This window comes from Ictalurus furcatus, chromosome 10 (assembly GCF_023375685.1).
Source record: "Ictalurus furcatus strain D&B chromosome 10, Billie_1.0, whole genome shotgun sequence".
NCBI classification, from domain to species: Eukaryota; Metazoa; Chordata; class Actinopteri; order Siluriformes; family Ictaluridae; genus Ictalurus; species Ictalurus furcatus.
Window position 1 is genome coordinate 28,933,508 of NC_071264.1, and position 22,500 is coordinate 28,956,007.

Consider the following 22,500-nt stretch of genomic DNA (forward strand, 5'->3'; position numbering starts at 1 on the left):
AACGCAGCATAACGCAGTCATACGCATTCAATCATGGATGGCAACACACAGAGAATCAACACACACACACACACACACACACACACACACACACATATACACACAATAGTTCCTTATCCTCGCTAACTAAAGAGGCAGAGTGTGTAAACGTTAGCGTGCCCAGCCAGCTGCTTTATCTTAATAGAGGTCAAACCTAAACTCCAAACCGAGGGGGGGATATCTGGTTAGTGTCCTCCACCGTCACGAGACATTTCCTCCGTATCGCGTCCCAGACCCACTCAAAATGGAGGTGCTGCTTTATCTCGCGCTCTCTCGCTCATAATTCTATCGATGCTAATTACTTCCAGCACCACCGTCATTCCTGTCACATTTCCAACACTTCTCAATCACGCAGGGACATCGGTGACGGGGTTTCAGGCTCGACACAGAAATTCGCAAGCAAAAAATAAATAAATAAAAAACCCCACACAATTCAGTTAAAATTCAAATAAAAACAACAATAGCATTATGCTTTCAAAGCTTAGCTAGCAGGGTGACTTAGCTGGGCTAGCATTTTACCACAGATGGTTTTGTTGCTATTTCTTTAGAGAACATCATCTTTCATGAGAGAATGCTTTCTCAGCGTTTGATAAATCATACATAATACACCGTGGCTTTAAGTTTCACTCCAAAATGCTTCGCAACACATCACTAAATCCCCTCCCGCACTCAGCTATGTACCAAACTAGCGAGCTAATCCAACTAGCTAATACTTCCTGAGAAAACTACCTAGCTAGCGTAAGTAAGGCTTCCTAAAGTAACTCTAGATGACCCAGGCACGAGCTAAAAATGAGTGTCTCTCGTAAATCTTCCTCGCTTAGCTGTTGAAAACCAACAAGCTAATCTAACTACCTAATGGAAACTTAGCTTGCTAGCTTAGCTAACGATTCCTGAAGCTATGCTAACACAACTCAGGCGCAACCTCTATATACTATATATTAGCATCTCCCTTCGATCGGCTTTGTTTAGGAACGTTTAGACCACGACCGTAGATACAAACTGCTCGACAAACAAGCATCTGCGCTTACACTCACTACGCTGTGTATAAGTAATGGCACCTTAAATACGAAACAGCACGATTGCTGCGACAAAACAACACACAAACATCTGCAACAAGTTTTGTGAATTGGGAATGAGGTCTCTGCTGATTTCCTCGTCGTCTTCTCGTGTCCCTAGCTCCGCGAGTTAATATTTGCCTCTCTTTCCTCCTCATACATTTGCATATCATTAAAAATTCTGACCTAAATGCATTTTGATCACCGAGTAATTAGTGGCTCGTTCTTCGGAGGAGGGCAACCAGCTAAGAGGCGCAACGCGTGCTTTATCCTGGAGTAGAAGTAGAGAGCCATACACCGTGATTCTGGAGAGGACCCCGGGACTGGCGCTCTTTAATCAAGCCCATTAGAGGCTGCTTGATGCTGGGCGGAGAGCATCCTACAAACAACACCTCCTCTCTGTCACCTCCAAACAGAGTGGGAGTGTCAATGAGGGGGTAATAAGGGAAGACAATGGGTAAACAAGCCAGGGGAAGCCCGCCTTCTCTGTGTGGTGTGTGTGTGTGTGTGTGTAGGAATCTGCATGGTTCTCTCCAGTCTTGGCACGGGCGCAAGAGCAATTAGCGCCGCCGCTGGTTGTTTAGCATTTGCATATAAATGCACTTGGTGGCAAGTGCTAAAGACTGAAACAGACGGCAGGAGGGATCTCCTGGGGGCCTTATCCTAACACGGACCCCTACATCTGTATCTCTGATGCCCCCCTCACCCTCCTTCTCCCCTCCTGGTGCCCAACAGGCTGCCACACAGCCACTAGCACAGGCACTGCCCCAGCTCTCAGTTCCTGTTTCAGGACAGATTGCGAAAGACATCAGGCCAGGCTTCCTGTTGCTCAGCTTGTGTCACGAGAGAAAGAAATACAGTGAGAGAGAGAGTTTCAGACCTCCCCAATGATGGCACACACACACACACACACACACACACACACACAGAACGTCCTCAGGAAGTCAGGGTGTGAGAAATGCTTCTTGTAAAGCGGAGGTGATAGTGGGGCTCCGCACAGGGAGAACCTTCACTCAGGAATGATAATAAGCAGCGCCTGACGCTGTCCAATCCCAGCGACAAACACTCCTCACTCAACATGTCGTGCAACTCGAGCACATCTAGTCATCTAGCCTTGGGATAGTGGCTATTGTTCTCGTCCTGTACAATGTGTATCGCCGCTTTTCCTTTGCATGTCCGTCTCGCGGTCCGTTTCCTCCACAGCACTGCCAGTTGTTATGACAGAGGCGATTCATAAAAAAAAAAACAAAAAAAAGAAAAGAAAAGAAAAAAAAAAAACAACAAGGACCAACGGAAGGAAGCCAAGGGTTTGTGCCCCTACACCCCCCCCCCTCCCTCTTCACTGTAAACAGCGTGTATGTGTATCTGACACACACACGCACTGACTCTCACACACACACACACACGCACGCACAAGCTTACCCTACTAACAGCTGGCCAAATTCCAGTCCTGCCAACGACTAAACTCTGAATGGACCCCGAGCTGCTTCTTCTTCTTCTTCTTCTTCTTCTTCTTCTTCTTCTCCGCTGTGCTCCACGTCGCAAATCGAGACGTGCTTCAACTTCTCCAAGTTTACAGAAAAAAAATAAATAAATAAATAAAAAAAATCTGACACCTTGTCATGCAAGCTTTTAAGACTTCAGATGCCCGTGCCAACTTAATGACTCAGATGCAGCATTGTACAAATTAGCTTTAGATCCGTGGTGACTTCCAGCAACCGCAGGCAGTTAAGAGCTACAGTTCGACAAGTCTGGCACATTACAGGCCTTAGGTTAGACTGCAGACGCACAGAGAGAGAGAGAGAGAGAGAGAGAGAGAGAGAGAGAGAGAGAGAGTGAGAGAGACAGAGAGAGAGAGAGCGCATGAGAATATTATCTTGCTTGTTCCACACTTGCAACAAAAGGTTAGAAAGAAAAAGGAGAAGAAAGCAGAGAAACAAAAGACTGGCACCTGACAAAGTAACCAATCCATGAATGTTGCATGTGAGGGCTCAGCCTTTCACCTTTCCGTGACCCCTTTACACCCCCCCTACACACACACACACACACACACACACACACACACACACACACACACACACACGCAATCCTGCTTCAGACAAAATCATACATTTCCTACGCTGTTTTTAAACTAGCGCGTATTTTTTTCAACATCACAACGCACTAAGTTTAGAACAGAGCCCCCCCCCAAAAAAAAAACAAACAAACAAACAAAAACATCAAGGTGAGAACTTGTCAAAACAAAAAGACCACACCCCCTTGTCCTGCTACGGATGACCTGGGGTCAGTGTCGCATGGCTTCTACTTTTAGCATGGGTTGACATTCTGATGGAAACACGCTGATGATGTAACATTTCCTGTTCAAAACAAAAAAAAAAAAGCAGTCAACACCTCTGAGTTCGCACATCGCTTTGTGTTCTGACGGCTTCTGGTTTTTGCAGCACGACTTCCTGGATGTATTCCTTCGCGTCCGTCACACGCGTGGAATGCTTCAGATCCAAACCCTCGAGCTGTAATTGCGTGCGTGTTTGCAAGCGTAACCAGTCATTCATAACTACAACATAAACGTCGTTTCGTCTGTAACGGCATCCACGACTGCGAGTTTGGGGGACGCTGACGTGTTGTCTGGCTTCGATCGATCACCAGAGGCACGAGCCCGTCACCCGCTGGTCTGATTCACTGGTCACATGCCCCGAACTTGAAGTCCAGACACTTAATCAACAGCAAGACACGCGTCTGTACTGTATACACCTCTCTATAATACAGCTCAAATATCCTCAAATCGATGGTCTTGTTATCATATCAATAGGTCTCAGGTGATTTTCTTTCCACTCACATTCTGATAAAAACGCCAATCAGCCACTACATAACCAAGCATGTTCGCGGCACAGCTGATTTACATTTAGCCCCGCCCACAAAAGGTACTCTACAAAAGGTAAAGCTCACCGAGAGCTCAAAACGAGACAAGGATGACGAAACGGTGAAAGAGCACGTACGAAACAAAGGGCGCCATTACTTTTGTCCTAATAGTACAGTTGTTTTGTCTTCATTTCCTTTCTTTCAAGTCGTTGATGCGTACGAGACGGCCGAGTCGCACGGGACGCGCGTCGAATTCGTAATAAATAAACCGGAAGTAAATAAACTTGACGGCGGGTATAAACATTTCAGCTAGTCGACGACGATGATACGATGGGAAGTTGGCTAACGAGGCTGCTTATGAGCAAATTTACACAAACTCAGGAACGGAACATGCTGTTTACAAACAAACTGAACAACTTAGGAATAAATAAAGAGGGTAATCCTGATGATAAATTAATATCGTACGGGTATCACAGGTATCATCAGTAGTTTTTATACAACCATATTTGACTCATACTCACATCTTGGATGTCTGTATAAATCTATATGGTAATGTTTATTTATTTATTTATTTATTTATTTTAATGTTTTGTTTAAAAAAAAAAAAAAAAAAGACCCATTATGTTTTTATATGAATGAATTCGGGCGTTGTGAAATAAATAAATAAATAAATGATCATTTATGAGTGATATAGGTGTGTGTGGATGTGTCAGGTTGTGCGTATGTGTGTGTGTGTGTGTGTGTGTGTGCGCGTGTGTGCAGACAAAACAGCCACACACTAAGAAGATGTAATAACTAGATGGAGGTACGAGTGATTTAATTGTGGTCCTGTATAACACTTAGTGCCAAGTGTACTGCACCTGGTAAAAACAGGATACACCCTTGAGAAGGGGGTGGGGGAGGGTGGGAGAGGTGTCCAACAGTGTCAATTAAACACCTCGGCCAATCAGCCGAACTCTCCTAGGACCCGCGGCGTCCGCAGACCAATCGGCTCTGTCCCTCTCGCGCCTCATTAAACGCTTTCTGTGACAGGAAGGCGACAGGGAGAGACAAGATATATATTTTTCTCCCTTTTTAATTATAATGTCTGGGAGGAAGAGAGCAGCGTGTGCTAAACAATCATCGTTACAATTAAGAACAATGCCACCTACGCCGAGGCAGGAGAGACACAAGCCCTGGAGCCATTAAATCTCTCACCACTGCTGTTATCCTCATTATATTTACCTAATAAATGCAATTTAAATTTACATCCGTGTGCATGCGTTACTGACAGAGCCGTGTCACTGAACACCTTCGCCTTCACAGCGCGAGTTATTCCAACACCAGAACCAGCACTGCCGCTTGTTACTGATGAGAGATAAAACAAGGAAGTGATGGATAATAGTCAAATTCAGCCATTCTTGCTGAGGGTTACCCAACCCCAACCCTAATCCCTAACCCTAAATCTAACCATAAACCTAGTGAATCCAAATTGAGTGAGCGACATTGATGGCCTGTACACACAGGTTAGCGCCTACCCTACCCTAACCCCTAAACTTAACCACAAGCCCTAAACTTAACCCCTGAACCTAACCCCTAAACCGAACCCCAACCCCTGAACCTAACCCCTAAACCTAACACCTAAACCTAACCCCAACCCCTGAACCCAACCCCTGAACCTAACCCCTAAACCTATCCCCAACCCCTGAACCTAACCCCTGAACCTAACCCCAACCCCTGAACCTAACCCCTGAACCCAACCCCTGAACCTAACCCCTAAACCTAACCCCAACCCCTGAACCTAACCCCTGAACCTAACCCCAACCCCTGAACCTAACCCCTGAACCTAACCCCTAAATCTAAACCCTAACCCTAACCCCAACCCCTGAACCTAACCCCTAAACCTAACCCCAACCCCTGAACCTAACCCCTGAACCTAACCCCTGAACCTAACCCCTAAATCTAAACCCTAACCCTAACCCCAACCCCTGAACCTAACCCCTAAACCTAACCCCAACCCCTGAACCTAACCCCTGAACCTAACCCCTGAACCTAACCCCTAAATCTAAACCCTAACCCTAACCCCAACCCCTAAAACTAACCCCTAAACCTAACCCCAACCCCTGAACCTAACTCCTCAACCTAACCCCTACACCCAACCCCTAAACCTAACCCGTACACCCAACCCCTAAACCTAACCCCTAAATCTAACCCCAACCCCTGAACCTAATTCCTCAACCTAACCCCTACACCCAACCCCTAAACCTAACCCCTAAATCTAACCCCAACCCCTAAACCTCACCCCTAAATCTAAGCCCAACCCCTAAACTTAACCCCTAAATCTAACCCCTACACCCAACCCCTAAACCTAACCCCTAAATCTAACCCCAACCCCTAAACCTAACCCCTAAATCTAACCCCAACCCCTAAACCTAACCCCTAAATCTAACCCCAACCCCCAAATCTAACCCCTAAATCTAACCCCAACCCCTAAACCAAACCTCTGAACCTAACCCCTAATCCTAACCCCAACCCATAACCCAACCCTGAGGGTTGTGAACGTTGCTAATAAGAAAATCTGAGCAGTCTAGGAGCTACAAAACCCCTAGTATAAGTCTTGTCAATGCTGCTGGCCCACGGTTCAGGTGTGGACACAGCAAAGTATTTCAGCAGACTTACTCGAGTACTTGGAAACCACTGCAGCAGAGCCAATGAACGTATGGCGGGGGAAATGAAGCTCTGTCGTGGTTTATCCGATCACATGCATTTATGTTAATTATTTAGCTGAAGGCAGTTCAGCAGACCAAAGGCTAGCTACAGGGCTAGAAATATTAGCTCAGAAAGTGTTGATTTATCACACGTTGTCTGGTTTGATTAACAGACCAAAGATATTGCTTGTTTTTTTTTTTTGTAAAAAAAAAAAAAAAGAACACAAGAAAGGAAAAGTCGATGACAAAAACGACGAATGGATAAAGACGAACGGTGTGCGTTGTTTAACCGTCAAACGTGACCACGTCTTGTTTTCTTTTTGGCTCACAAAACCGAGGTTTGCAAAATCACAGGTCAAAGTTCGCCTAGAAGACGAAGAATAGAAAGTAAACGCTCCCGGACGTCAAGTAAACGTGCGTCTTTTCAACGTTCCACGTCCTTTCCCTTTCGGTGAATCGGCTTTCCACGCCGGGAACAGTCGACTCGTCCTTCTGTTTCCAAATTTACCCTCGGACAACCACGATCACGCACACACGTACACCTTTTAGGTGACTTCTGTATCGCCATAGCAACAAGTCAAAAATTGTACATGCTACGACTGAACTGAAGATCTTATCACCTCTGCCCCACACACACACACAGCTCATGATACCAACAACCTGGCCTTGGCATTCAAACTTACTGTACACACACACACACACACACACACACACACACAGCTTATTTATTTATTTATTTATTTTAAATAAAGCATTTTCTTTGTAGGGACCAGCCAAATGTACCCCAAGCTATCTGATATTCCTATTTAGTCCCCATCAAGATATAAAATCAGCCAACATCCCCCAAACACAACCCCCCCCCCCCCCACCCCACAACACACACACGCACTCACACACACTCACATGCACACACAGGAAGCAGTGTGTCTACACTCTATAGAATTACCTTTAATCATTAATCACGACTTTGGATTCAAAACATGTCAGCAGGAACAAAGGAAAATGTAATCATCTATGTAAATGTGCACGAGGAGGGGGAAAAAAAAATCTCAATTACATTTTCAATTATTCCGAGTTAACAAACTGAAAAGAAAAATCTTTTTTTCCTTTTTTTTTTTTTTTTATTCACCCTTCCATATTTAATTGCTCTCTTTTTCCCCCCCCTCGCCACGTTCAAGAATGTTCATTAATACGCTATATACGTGTCTTATTTGTGTTGAACAAAGACCGGGATATTGAATACATACATGTAACGTGCGGATGAATAGAAGTGACGTTTATATTAATATCCTCTCTGCTTTGTGTTCGGTGTTTATGAGGACCGGACATGGGGTTTTGGTGGTTCGGTCCGGTGGATGAAGAGAATTAAAGACGGTTTTAATAAAATACGCGTGTTGTTTGGGAGGATAATGCGCCGGTCGAGCGGCCGATAAAGCCGAAACGATAAAAGGTGAAGCTGTGTTGTTCGGGTGTGTGTTGGTGTGTGTTGTCGAAGCCACTTAAGAGGACGTTTTAATGCTTTGCTGTGGTCAAGTGAGGTGCGCCGGGCCTCCTGCGAAACAATAGCATCGAGGACCACAGAGACAAAGAGGGCTATCCTCTGCCTCTTAACCCCTTCACTTCCAACACATACACACACCTACATGACACACACACACACACACACACACACATACATCCCGAGCAACAACAGTCATACAGCTAATTATAGGTGCCCTCTTTCATCCTTTCACACAGCACCAGGCTGAGCGGTGCACTTCATAAATCTGCTAGAACATTTCAGACCAGAGTAATCGATCCCCGAGCAAGAGAGGTGCGAGTGAGCTCCCAGGCCTCCTCCTCCTCCTCCTCCTCATCATCCCTGTCCGCCACGCGAGACCTGAGCGACACCAGACGATCTGACACACATATGCAAATCGTTTCAAAATATGCAGAAAAGCCGAGAGGGCGAGAGGGGGCTCCTGCCACCCCGCTTTATTTCTTTTATTCCATCCTTAATCCTGAGGAGGATAAGCTGTGCCGTACACAGAGAGGAAGTGCCAGAGTCCCTGCTCTGTATTCCTGAATTCAGCAGCCACACACACACACACACACACACACACACAAACACTGTGTGACATTCAATGCTCCGTACACGTTTAGCTAGCTCCACAAGTGCCTACAGAACATTTAAAAACACACTACATAATCGAAATATATATACACACACGAATACACATTTTAATATCCAATCTCTCTCAACGTACTGCGATCGGATTTATCGCGATGGCGGTGTATCGTTCTATCGCTCGGCCCCGATAAAACCGCGAGGTGGATAAACACCCGATATAACTAATAAAATGGAGAGAGAGAGAGTGAGAGAGAGAGAGAGAGAGAGAGAAAAACGAGAAGAGAAGAGAGAAACGGTAAACAGTGTCAGCCCCATGATTAAAAACATAACACCTTTCCATATTTGCACGATTCTCCGTAAACGAACGCGAATCGTCTGAACAAAATCAGATCTGTTTGCTCAGCGAGTAACACTTCTCTTACACAAGACAAATACGGGGGAAAGAAAAGAAATGATTCAGTATCTGAACGTCATGAAGAAACGATCTGAGGACGGAAAGAATAAGGAAGTGTGTAAATAATAACGATAACGACGAAAAGCCACACTAACACGAACGCACACAGGATTATTGTTATGGAAGAAGTATCGGCAGATAACACACACACACACACACACACACACGTTTGAAAAATGACATTGGGAGATGATTGCATGTTGAAAAACAGCGTCCACACATATACATATATATATATATATATATATATATATATACATATATATATATATATATATATATACATATATATATATATACACATACACACACACACACACACACACACACACACATATATATATATGTGTAAAATATTTATATATATATATATATGCTGACATGGGCATTATATAATCGAATGATACTACTGCACATGTAGGAATGTGTGTGTGTGTGTGTGTGTGTGTGTGTGTGTATGCAGTGTGTACAGTAATGTGTGTCATGTCTATGACAAGGTCTATTCAGCATGTCTTGGAGGGTTTGTTGATTTGAGTAGAAAGCTTACAAGCTTTCACACACTCACACACACACCACACACACACACACACACACACACGCTACATACAGAACAGAACATTGGTGCATTACATAATGCCTACGTCTGTATTAGTGTTAGGGTCGGCTCGCAGCGTGCCGAATTCAAAACACGTGCTGAAAATGGCGACACCGGCATCGAGATAGAGAGACACAGAGACAGAGAGAGAGATAGATAGAGAGACATTGAGACATAGAGAGACAGAGAGAGAGAGAGAGAAAAGGAGGCAACGCTCAGGTCAAAGTCACAGGCCACAGGGCCCCCATGCAGCGTCTGTTGTGTGTCCTCCATTTTTATTCATTCTCTCCTTTTGTGATGATAAGAGGCACCCAGGGCCGGACACGGGGCTCCGGGAGTACGGCCGAGGCCAGACGTTTAACACGACCTCCGTCAGACAGCCGGGGATCCTGCACAGACGTCACACAGCCGAGCCGAGCCTAGACGCCCGAGCCGATCGCCCGATCGAGTACGGCACGCAGAACCGAACTATCATCACTACAATACAATCCACGCTGCCGAGACTGCCCTTTATAATAAAAATAATCATTATTATTATCAGTCTAATTATAATAATGCCTATAGCTGAGTCAAACCGCACTCCGACTCTCATATAACACCTAATATTATAGCGTTACACGTGCCGAGCGATTTAATTCAACAGTTTATAATTACGGGGTTAAACGAAAAATGTCATATTTCCTACAATCTGGCACCTAAACTTTATTTATCTATTCATTTATTTATTTACACGTCGAAGCACGGACGTGCTCGTGAACACGTCTAGCCTCGAAGTTCTCGATATTGCGATTCGGTTTTGCGGTCTCAATATTAAAACACGAAAGAGAAATAGAAATGATGCGAAGGCTGGCGTTTCATGTCTTCGCTACTGTCTCGCGCGCGCTTCCCTAAAATACCGTGATATATTTTTCGCCGTATCTCTGCATCTTTCATTTAACACACACATAACCCACCCTGCAGAAATATAGACACGCTCAGTATCAACCGTAATCCCTTCTCTAAAGACACACACACACACACACACACACCTTAAACCACGTCTATTTCACTGCATACGTTCAGTACCTGTATATTTATATATACACACAGTCCGTCTTTCCTTCTCCTGCGTGATTCGACTGAAACATCATGATACATCACGGCGCTACGAAACATGCCTCCGATACGTGATTGATGTTTGAGGTTCCGACTGAAAAGGAGGGGGAAATCAAACACTCGGGATGACGTTTTAATACCGAATCGTCTCCTAAACCCGTCTCCTTCCGAAATCCCTAAAAAACGAAATCCTGCAAATGTAAACACAGTACAGGAAGGGGGGAAAAAAAAAAAAACAACAACCAACCAAACACACCTAATCATAAACCCAAACTGCACGGTGCAACGCTTGGAAGATTGTTAACGTTGTAGAACATTAAACCACAACGCGGTCCTTCTGCCAACTTGGCTTCGAGATCATAAAAAAATTAAATAAATAAAAAGACGTTGCGACAGCAAGACAGTAAAAATAATGAGAGGACAGGAAGACGGACAGGAAGAAAAGAAAACAAATGGGTGTTAGTAGCGTGCTCAGCTGTACCGTGTGGTCTGGGTTGTGCTTAGACAGGTAGGTGCACACCTGAGTATCAGTGTATCCATCCCCTTCGCTCCCCCCGCCCCACCTTTTTACCCCCTGAGCCTGCCATTTTATGATGCCACTGACAAACGCCATTGTGCTCGACCTCGACACAGTGACAGACTGGAAGAACTGGTCCTGACTACACGGGCTTGCATATTCAAAACCATCATGTGTAATCGGACCCAGAGCTTCTGCTAACCTATTTTACACACACACACACACACACACAGAGCGGCCTTCGACAAATGGAGGTGGCGCTACATTTTCTTTCGCCGGCCCCCTCAGTACGACTGGATTAATGGGAAACTCATGACAAGGATCGACTTATACACACACACACACACACACACACACACACACCTCTTAGATTCACAGTGCAGAAACTTACATATAACACAAAAATACCTGAGGCTATAACATACCTTAGATTTATTATACATTATATATTATTTTATTGGGGTTTTTTTATTACTGTGTACCATCATTGTGTATTATTATTATTATTATTATTATCTGTAGTTATTATTTAACTGTAACAAAAAAAAAAAAAATAATAATAATAATAATAATAATAACAATAATACTTGAGAAAATAATTATCCTTTGTAAATTATTAAGGCAAGGAAATGAACAGAAGCAGCTTCTGAAATTTCTGCTGATTTATTCTCATGAAAAGAGAAAACATTTGTAAAACACACACACACACACACACACACACACGAGTAAATACATGTGCAGGCTAGCACTGGTCTCGGCCCAAAGAGGGCTCTCTACCTCTGAAGACATGACTGGAGCTTTCTTTCTTTCCCCGGAGGGTGCCAGCCTCCAGAGAAAGAGAGAGAGCATGGATGGGGAGGGGGTAGACACATACACACACACACACACACACACACACACACGCTATCTCCCCCTTTGCTATATTCCTATGACAATGTCCATTCACACACACACACACACACACACACACACATACACACAGATCCACAGCGCTCGGCTCGGCACGGCACGCCGCCTCATCACCTCGTCACGCCGCAGTCTTCGTTCCTACCCCGAACATAACCAGAACAAGAACTCTTGGCACGGAATACAATCCGCGTGTTTTCATAAAGAGGGACGAGGTGAGGTACGAAGCCGCAGAAAAGGCCTCAGGTAGACGGAGAGAAGAAAGGAACGGAGAAAAGGAACGGTGTACATGTCTACTGCTGCTCAAAGATAAACAGCGTTCAGTGCTGACACGATAGAAATGTCTAATGTGTTCCGCATAAATAAACCCCAAACCAGGACTGTTATTACATGCTAACTACTGTTTATAATAAGGACAAGCATTAGTAGTATTATTAGTGTAGGAGTAGTAGTAGTAGTAATAATAATAATAATAATAATAATAATAATAATAGCTGTTTCGAATATATGTTTAACTACTAAAATTTATACCTAATAAATGTTCCTAAATTAAAATAAATAAACATCCATTTCCAGCCTTATATCACAGATGCGAAAAAGGGTGGGAAAAATGATATGGATTAAGATCGTCTCTACATATCTCCTTTTTTATAAAAGCCGGAAACGTAGATGGAAGTGCACCTTAGGAATGTCGAAATGATAAAACACACACACACACACACACACACGCAAATGGCAACAATGTCATGCACTCTTTCCTTCTTTCTGAAATATACACGCGAACGCATTCGGTCTTCACCTGTAACGCAGCAGGTCAATACATCACCCCCCCCCCCAAAAAATTGTAATAAATAAATAAATAAATAAATAAATAAAAATAAACAAACAACCCAAACCTAAAGACTACGATCTTCTCCTGTTAACAGTTTCACAAAATAAAGAGGCGAAAGAGCCAAAGTGAAGAAACAGCCACATCTCAGGCACTGGTTTTCTTGTGCTTTTTTTCTCCCCCCCGCACACACACACACACACACACACACACACTCGATTTTAAGCTTCCTCTCGAGGATTAATAAGCAGCGATACTGCTATATTCTGTTCACTCGAACAAGTCTGCGTTTTTTTTTTTTTTTTTTTTTTTAAACGACACCGGTCAATTATTTCGACGTGAAAACAACGCCGAGCAAATATCGAATGCGATCTGCAGTCTTATCGTTCGTTTTGTTTGGGTTTTTTTTTTTTTGTCGTCCTCCCCCCCAACCCCCTGACGAACCGGATTTACTATCGGCGTCGACGTTTCTGTCCGTGATGATACGGCGATAAAACGGATATCGCGTCCGCCGTGTGGGTCTCGGAGAAAGAGTGAGAAAGACGGGTACGGTGCATTTTGTATAAGAAGAGAAGGAGACGGGGGGAGAGATAGGGGGAGAGATGGAAAGAACGAGAGATAGAGATAGAGAGAGAGAGAGAGGGAGAACATGGCACCTGTAATATGCTATAGATCCTGTTCGGTGTGACGAGTGTAATTATTGCCACCCCTCCACCATGGAGCTGGAAGCCACAAAAATCCTGACTTACCTATCCTTCTCTTCACTCCCTCCCTCCCTCCCTCCCTCCCTCCCTCACTCACTCCCTCCCTCCGTCTCATTCTCATTTTCATCTCTACAGAAACAGGAGGGGGGTAATGTCAAAAGACAGGCCACTATGAAAAAACAAAACCCCACAACAACAACATCAACAACAACAACAGATAAATCAAACCGGGACACTCTGAAAGTGTTTGCGTGATATTTGTAATAAACAGGAAAAAAAAAAAGAAAATCAGTATTATATACTGTACCACAAAAGAAAAACAAACAAAACAATGATACTATGATACGAGCAGAGATGTGAGAAATAGCGTCCTCTCACGAGACAAGCTTATAGTTCCACTGTTCGGGACGAAAGGTCTCCGGATCCGTGTTTTCCTGACCCCTTCCCTGATTCCTCCGATATATACCCCGTGGCTATTTGACCTTCTCTATCCTCTCCTTCTCGCTCCGACATTTTTCTCTCCCCCACTCGCCATGCCTTTCCTCCACCGAGAAAATCAGTCTCGAACTTCACAACACGCTGACTTTCAGTCGTATGTTTTATTTAGATATTTACGCACCCGCCACCACCCCCACCTATCATTGTAGCTATAAAGTGTTGACCAAACACCGATTGAACAGATTGCAATCTCCATCTCTCCGTTACGGACCCTCCGAACTCCAAACCCCAAACCCGGCGATTCTTCATTTTTTTTCCCCCCCTCTTCACTTCTCTCCAGCTTTCGGCTTCGTCTTTTCATCCTTCCTCTATCTTACCATGACTCGCTGACCCCTTTGCTCCTTTCCTTTTCGTGCCTTGTGACCCCCAGTCCCTGAGCCTCCCCCCTCTCTCCAGCCTCCCCAACCTCAGACTTGCAAAAAAAAAAAAAAACACACACACACACACAACACACACACATTTCTCTCCGACTCTCAGTCTAGAAAACTCATGCCTCTGCTAGCTTGCTTTTCTTCCTATCTCTGTCACAGTCTTGTTTTCCGGATCTTGTCGTGGGTCGGTATGGGTGTCGGCGTCGTCGTCGGGATTACTCCCCCCCCCCCCACCACCTCCCCCCTCACCTCCCGTCCTACTCCATGGTTTTTCCTTGAGATTATTCTTTTTTTTTTTCTTTTCCTCCACGTGCACTTTGCACTTTTCACGTCACACCTTTTTTTGACAACTTTATCCATCATTTTTGCCCCCCCCCTTTTTTATTATTTTTTAAAATTATTATATATATATATATATATATATATATATATATATATATATATTTTTTTTTTTTTTTTAAATGATGATTTTATACGTTACGCGTCGCAAAGTTTTGGCACCCGACCATGTGCTTATCCGTGGTAACATTTGACTAAATCGCATTGATTTTGGATGTTATACTCCTTGTTCGCCTGAAATATCCTACACCTCGTGTTTCTGATCCAGCCTCCAAGTCGTTCTTCTCTCTACAACCCTGCGCGTGAGTGTGCTCGTGCTCCAGCTACCGCGCTCGAGCTCCGCTCTCTCCCCGCATTCGAACGCTCTCTGAGCCGCCTGTGTCATGACGGAGACCCGGGGCTCCCTTCCGTCTTTCTCCCTGACACACACACACACACACACACACACACACACTCTCTCTTTTACACTAAACATTCTCACACACATGCACACACACACACACACACACACGATCGATCTGCAAGCAAGCAAGCAAGCAAGCAGAGGAATCGCCTTAGAAAAAAAGAAGCAAAGAAATAACAATGATGATGATAATAATAATAATAATAATAATAAAAAGAAACAAAGTGACGCGGGAGGAAAAAGTACAGAGGAACTGAAACGCAAAGCAGGGCGGAGAGAAAACGCCACTAAAACCGCTGTGTGTGGGGGGGAAAAGTAAAGATGTGCAGAAATAAGGGGGGGGGGGGATATTGGATACATTGTGGATGTGATGTGTAGGGGAAAGAAAAAAAAAACATCAGAATGAAAGGATTAAAAATGGGGGAAATGTACTACGCTTCCCGATCACCGGACGCGGACGGAGCACCGGGCCGGACTAACGCGCTTGCTTCCCGGCTTCGCCCAGCAGTCTGAGCTCCCGCTGGCCCTCCGGCTACTCTACGGACACGCTTTGCCTTCAACACCGCGTTCAAAACACTCCTCTCGACACCGTTCAGCCGTTTTTGGAGGACGCCGAAACGTGTGTTTTTTTTTTTTCTTTCTTTCTTTCAAATCCGTGGTTTGTGGTCAACTGGAGAGACAGAGAGAAAGAGAGAGAGAGAGAGAAAGAAAAGAAAGACAGAAAGAAAGAGAAAAAAGGAACCGCCGTGTATTTGCCCCCTTTTTTTCCCCTTTCCTTTCCATTCGCGAGAAGAGCGAAGGACGAAGCCCGAGATGTAAACACAGGTAACGAAACGCACAAGGAACGGCCAAACAAACAAAAACAAAAATAATCATAATAAACACGCGAAAATAACAAGCAGCACTTGCATGAGAGGGGGTTAAAAAAATAATAATGATAAAAAAAAGAACTCATAATCGCCTGCTTTAAGGTTTAGTAGAGTATAAAAGCCAGAAGAAAGGGGGGGATAAAGCAAGCCCTGGCTGCTCCTGGTGTTGGAAGTGAGAAAAAGGAAACGTCGCGTAATCGTAAAGATAGAAAGAGAACCGCGGAGAGAGAAAGCAAAGTTGAAACTTACAATGTTTTTGCTGCCGCTTTGAGATCCTTCGCTTTGCTTTTTAATCCAGTATTGAGACGGTTTGGCTAAAGATCCCATCAAGGCAGTCCCTTTTGGTCAGTTTGCGTTTAGGATGCTAAAAGAAAGATCATTGTTGTTGCGGCGAGTAGAGAGGGGAGAGAGGAGGGAAGGAGAAAAAAAAAAGAGAAAAAAAAAAAGAGCCGAAGTATTAGTTGTAAAGGCAATATAAAAATAATTTGGATGCAAAGCGGGCGATGAGTCTCGTGTTAGAGGGAGAGAGGAAGAGGTGAAAGTGAGATCTGATGATTGAAAAGGGGGGAAAAAAAAACTCTTTGGATCTTTATTCCTGCTAATTAGTTTCCTGCAAAAAAAAATGGCTGTGATTAATTCAGTGCGCATGTGCTTCATTACACAGGCACGACGGGAAGGGCTAATTAGCCACCTTCTGGATCAATAAGATTCAGCAAAGGAGAGCGCGAGGGAGAGAGAGAGAGAGAGAGGGAGGGAGGGAGGGAGGGAGGGAGAAAGCGAGGGAGGGAGGGAGGGATGGATAGAAAAGAGAAAAAAGGAGGAAAGTAATGATCAGGAATTGAAAATATGGAATTAAGCGCGTCGGAGAGAGAGAGAGAGAGAGAGAGAAGGGGGGGAAAAAGTAAGAGTTTGATTAGAGGTAGAGAAAAGACCAAGAGCGCGCGCAAAAAAAAAAAAAAAAAAAAAAAACAACCAAGAAGGCATTGCGACGCCTTTATTTCAGACTTTTCCTAAAATATATATATCTATATATGTATATTTATATTTATATTTATTATACAGGCTATATGTGTAGTATATTATTAGCCCATATGATCTGTTCTTTTAATCCTCGTAGATTACATTTCCACGCGTGCACGTGCTTGGTCAACAACTGCATATTTTACTATGCATTTAACATTTAATAATCGCTTATTCCTTTCTCTTTTTTTTTCTTTCTCCCCCTCTCTGTCTTTCTCTCTCTCTCTCTCTCTCGGAGAAGTCGAAAGCGTGAGAGCGAGAAAGAGAGCTCGCCGGGTCACTACACAACTTCGCCATACTTTCACACACTTCACACAGATATTGGTGTGTGTGTTTTTAATAATAATAAAAATATATAATATATATATATATATTTTTTTTTTAATTTTTTTAAAAATCCTACTAGCCTAGGAGCCTGTTTATACCTGCATGTTAATCCTCGTTAATCTTTAAAACAGTCTCTTTTATATCGGACAAACCTCACAGCACCTATGTAACTACATGTCATTTAGAGATTATTAGCTGGGTGGTGGTTTTTTTTTTTGTTTTTTTTTTTGTTTGTTTTTTTTTTTGCGTTTTCAAAGCGACTCCATTTTCAGATTGTTATATTTCTGTTATGGGATGATGAAGGAAACACTCGGATTGCAGAATGCACAAGGCGAATGCACGTGCCAGGCATTAAAAAACAAAACAAAAAAAAAACCCCCAATATATATTAGCATATCTAGATTGCATGTATGTTACAGATCATGTCGTTGTTATTTTGTATAGCTACATGAAATAGATTGAACTTGTGTATCTTCTACGAAATGTGCATGAACACTGTCAATGCTTTTTGTAGATTTTGCAGACTTTTTTTTTTTTTAATGAACATATTAAAATAAAAAAAGGAATGTACTACAAGACTGCATGCACTTTTGAGTTATTTTTTAAATTTATTTTATTATTATAATTATATATATATATTTTTAAGTGCGTTTATGGCTACCTGAACTCAGCAGCTGCTGTGTGAAATGAGTGTGTGTGTGAGAGTGTGTGTGTGTGTGTACGCTGCATGCTACAGATACATAACCATATAGCCATGCATGAATATCATTCTCACAGGGGTGTATAAAAGAAATAATGTGTTGTCGTGCAGATAAAGAAAACAGCCTTCTTTACGTTTATATAGAGAGACTAAGTGTAGCTGTTTATGTAAAGCTGGGGAGAGAGAGAGAGAGAGAGAGAGAGAGAGAGAGAGGTATGAAGAGATTACCTTGCATTATCACCGAGCGTAAACAAAATCGCACAAAAACTAAATAAACCCCAAAAGTTGGACATACTGACTAGGAGAATCAACGCATTTCGGTGAGATTATTTATGAAGTTTAGGAAGCAAATCCAGAGAATTTTGCTCTGAGGAAAAAAAAAAAACGTGTAAGGGCAATGGACAATTATATAGATTTACATACATAGATATATATTATTGTCGGGGAAATATATAAATATATATATATAAATGGGAGAAAGCTTTAAACAAATTGTACTTCAGTGAATCAGATTTAAAGAATATCGCAATGTAGCCTTTTAAACACACACACACACACACACACACACACACACACACACACACACACACACACACATAGCTTTAAAAGACAGATCGAGAGTAACACAAGAGGGAAAACGCGAATTCCAATTCAAAAGTTCCTTCTTCCCAGCCGGTTTATTGTGTACCGTGTTAGATTTTAGACTAATTTTTTTTTTTTTTTTTTCTAAAATCACACCCACACATACACACATCACCTCTCCTCTTTATGTCAATCTAGAAATTTCTAATACAGCTTTATTATATTTTAATTAGCGTTATAATTCATTTTTACCTGTTTGATTTTTTTTTTCTTTGATGGTGTTTAGGACTGAGATACAATCGAGATGTTTAATTCATCATGATCACATTCAGAACAGGATTTAGAAAGGATGAGTTAAAAATATACATTGTGTTAGATCATTTAAGAAATAAAAAAATAAAAAAGAAAGATAAATATACTATTTTTTCTTGGATAAGTTTGAGCAGGAAGCAATGCGCACCGGCGGCTCCGCTACAGGTTCCGCGTCTTTGCGCACCGCCTGTCGGGCCCTTACAGCGAAGTGTGTGTGTGTGTGTGTGTGTGTGTGTGTGCTAACACCGGACCTCCGAGCCTAAAAAAGCTCACTGGCTTTTGTCATGATAATTCTATTGTTGATTCTCTTTAAAGATTCAGTGCTCTCTCTCTCTCTCTCTCTCTCTCTCTCTCTCTCTCTCTCTCTCTCTCTCTCTCTCTCTCTCCTCTTATATGCACACTTTCACTGCTAACAGCTCCAAGGGGTCCTAATCCTCCCAAAGACACCTAGCTTCCTTTAATCGATTAGACTCTTAACATTTATCGGAGAATCCATCAACGATTTTTGGTTGCTAATTTAATCGTGTGACGTGGGAGAAATTATCGTGACCACAGGACCGCAATGTATGAAATAGACTAGAGGGAATTTTTTTTAACACAGCAAACAAACAAACAAACAAACAAACAAACAAATGAATAAGAGAAAGAGAAGTTATCTTATTTACCCACCACACTAACCCTATACGCACACCGATTATAATCGGATTGTTAAATTGAACCTAAGAAGACGTTTATGACAATAAAAACAATTAACACATCACTACGGCAATGAGAGAGAGAGAGAGAGAGAGAGAGAGAGAGAGAGAGAGATGGAATAAATAAAAAGCAATATTTAGTAGCTGATAGTGCATGTCGGAAATCTTTTTACGGTGGCATTTGGAGCACAGCATATTTATGCAAAGTGGCCTTTCTTTCATTTGTGTCCTGCCATGTCATGGCCAGCAGTCATACGTCACATCCCAAAGACGCACATCTCCATATGAAACGCCCTACATTATGGACTTTGCGGTGATGCACGTGCTGAAGTGTTTGCACAAAACAGAGCCCCCTCCAGAACTAATACAATGACACACACACACACACACACACACACACACACACACACAGAGAGAGAGAGAGAGAGAGAAAATAGCTCAGCAGCCTCAGAAGCACTGTGCATGTGTGTGTGTGTGTGTGTGTGTGTGTGTGTGTGTGTGTGTGGAGCGCATGCATTTTAGGCTGTTCTATACCCTATCCTACCATGCCAGGCTACCAATATATTTTACATTATGCGAAATAATAACTATACACTTTGCATAAATTAGCATCAAACACGCGTCATTTGCAAGGACAAGCATGCCTATCAGATCTTGGGGAAAGTCTGCATGCAAAATCTGTGCGTTGCAATCAGACGAGCCTCCCTTGTCTGTCTGTGCATATTCAGGAGGAGATAATAATAATAATAATAATAATAATAATAATAATGATAATAAAACGATAAGGTGATGCTTGTATTTTTACAGACAGACAGAGAAGGGGGGATCTCCAGGATTTGCGATGCACTGTTCCCTCTTGGGAAAGGGGGAGTTATGGGGGGGGGGGGGGGGCGAATGAATGAATGGATGGATGGAAAATAGAGTGCTAGAAGAGTTGCAGGGGCAGGGAGATGGATAATAAAGAGGCCGGGGGAATCGGACAGCAGAATCGGACAGCTTCTCTGTCACTATGCAAAACACAGCCGACTCTCAAATCATGTAAACATGTCAGCTCACACATGCTGGGTGTTTCTGGAAAAAAAAAAAAAAAAAGTGCAGTCAGACAACACGTCTAGCGCGATAGAAATGTTTAGTCAAGGTTATTTTGGTACAAAATATCAGTTTGGAGCAAAATAAATAAATAAAAACCTTTGATTTTTTTTTTTTTTAAAACCATCATAGCTATCATATACTCAAACCCTAGACTTGCAGTAGATGGAATATTTTCCTTGTGGGATTATTCTTCCTAAATAATTATGTTTAGAATGATTACAGGCGCGTGTTAAACACGTCTTTTTTTTTTCTTTTTTTTTTTTTTTTTAAAAAAATGAATCTCGGAAACAAGTTGGAAGGGCACGCGCGCGCGCTCGCGCTCGCGTGTTTGGTTTTAGTCGTTCCTAACCTCCGCGCGTGCCATCCTCGACTAACAAAAGAACGCAACGGAAATGAGAACGGGTGGGGGAAAAAAATGGATTTAAAGGATATAAAATAAAATAAAAAAAAAAGAAAGAAAGAAAGAAAGAAAGAAGAAGCAGAAAGTAGCAGTCTGCTGTGCAACAATGCAGTGGTCTCATAACTTTATTAAAAGATGATGAGATGATGAACATTTCGGTCCGAAGGATTTGGGCCTAGAGGATACGGAGGCACGCAAGTGCGTGATGCGTGGCCAAAAAAATAAATGAGAGAGAGAGAGAGAGAGAGAGAGAGAGAGATGTGTTGTACACTATGAGTGTATCTTTCACTGAGTAGCAGTGCTAACCTTCTCTTACCACTGGACCAGTGGAAATGTGCATACAGTAGGCTACATTAAAAATAATACATATATGTTTGCACATAAATTGGACTGTAATTATCTTTAGAGAACATTTCTAGGTAAAATATACACACTAAAGGGAGAAAGGTGGTGCCTGGAACAGTTTAGTACCCTCTGTTTTTATTTACTAGATAAGATGTAAGATTGATGTAATACAAGAATATGCGTGTAAAATGAGCTATATGAGCTAGAGGTTACATGTCATTACGTAAAAAAGAAGAAGAAGAAGAAGAAGAAAGAAATTTTTTCTTTTGCACGCATTTTTATTCCCTGTGTGTATGGAATGCATTAGCTTGCCAGGCAGTAGGAGAAGAGAGCCTGTCCGGCAGTGTGCAGGGGCAGGATGCCTTTACCAGGTGCAATGGCAGCGCCCTCTTATGTTCACTCTGACCATGGGGATGATGGACCTGCTCGGCCAGGGCTTGTGTCCGCCACCCGCAGCCTCTCATACAACACCACAAATCCCATTTCCATACATACAAAATGACCAAAAGGCGCTGGAGACCCAGTGCAGAAACGATGCAGAAGCAGCTCCAGGGACGCAAACAGGAGCTTTACGCGTGCATCCAAACAGGAAGAGTGTTTTAATCCATCACCCTCATCATCCTCATCCTCACCCTCCTCCTGCATCTCCTCCTCCTCCTCCTCCTCATCATCATCATCATCACAGTGCGCGCTGTTT

General features: G+C 42.9%; 1 protein-coding gene across 3 annotated transcripts in view; it reads right to left on the reverse strand.

Moving 5' to 3' along the window:
- zfhx3b (zinc finger homeobox 3b) overlaps positions 1-17,744 on the reverse strand; it is a 157,556-nt gene extending 139,812 nt beyond the window's left edge. For 2 of the 3 annotated variants that reach the window (XM_053634742.1, XM_053634739.1), the window contains exon 1: positions 16,580-17,744. The gene's annotated coding sequence lies outside the window, so the exon portion shown is untranslated. Of the gene's footprint in view, positions 1-2,516; positions 2,660-16,579 lie in introns of all 3 variants that reach the window. The other variant, XM_053634740.1, reaches the window with a different exon arrangement.
- Positions 17,745-22,500: the final 4,756 nt, after the last annotated feature.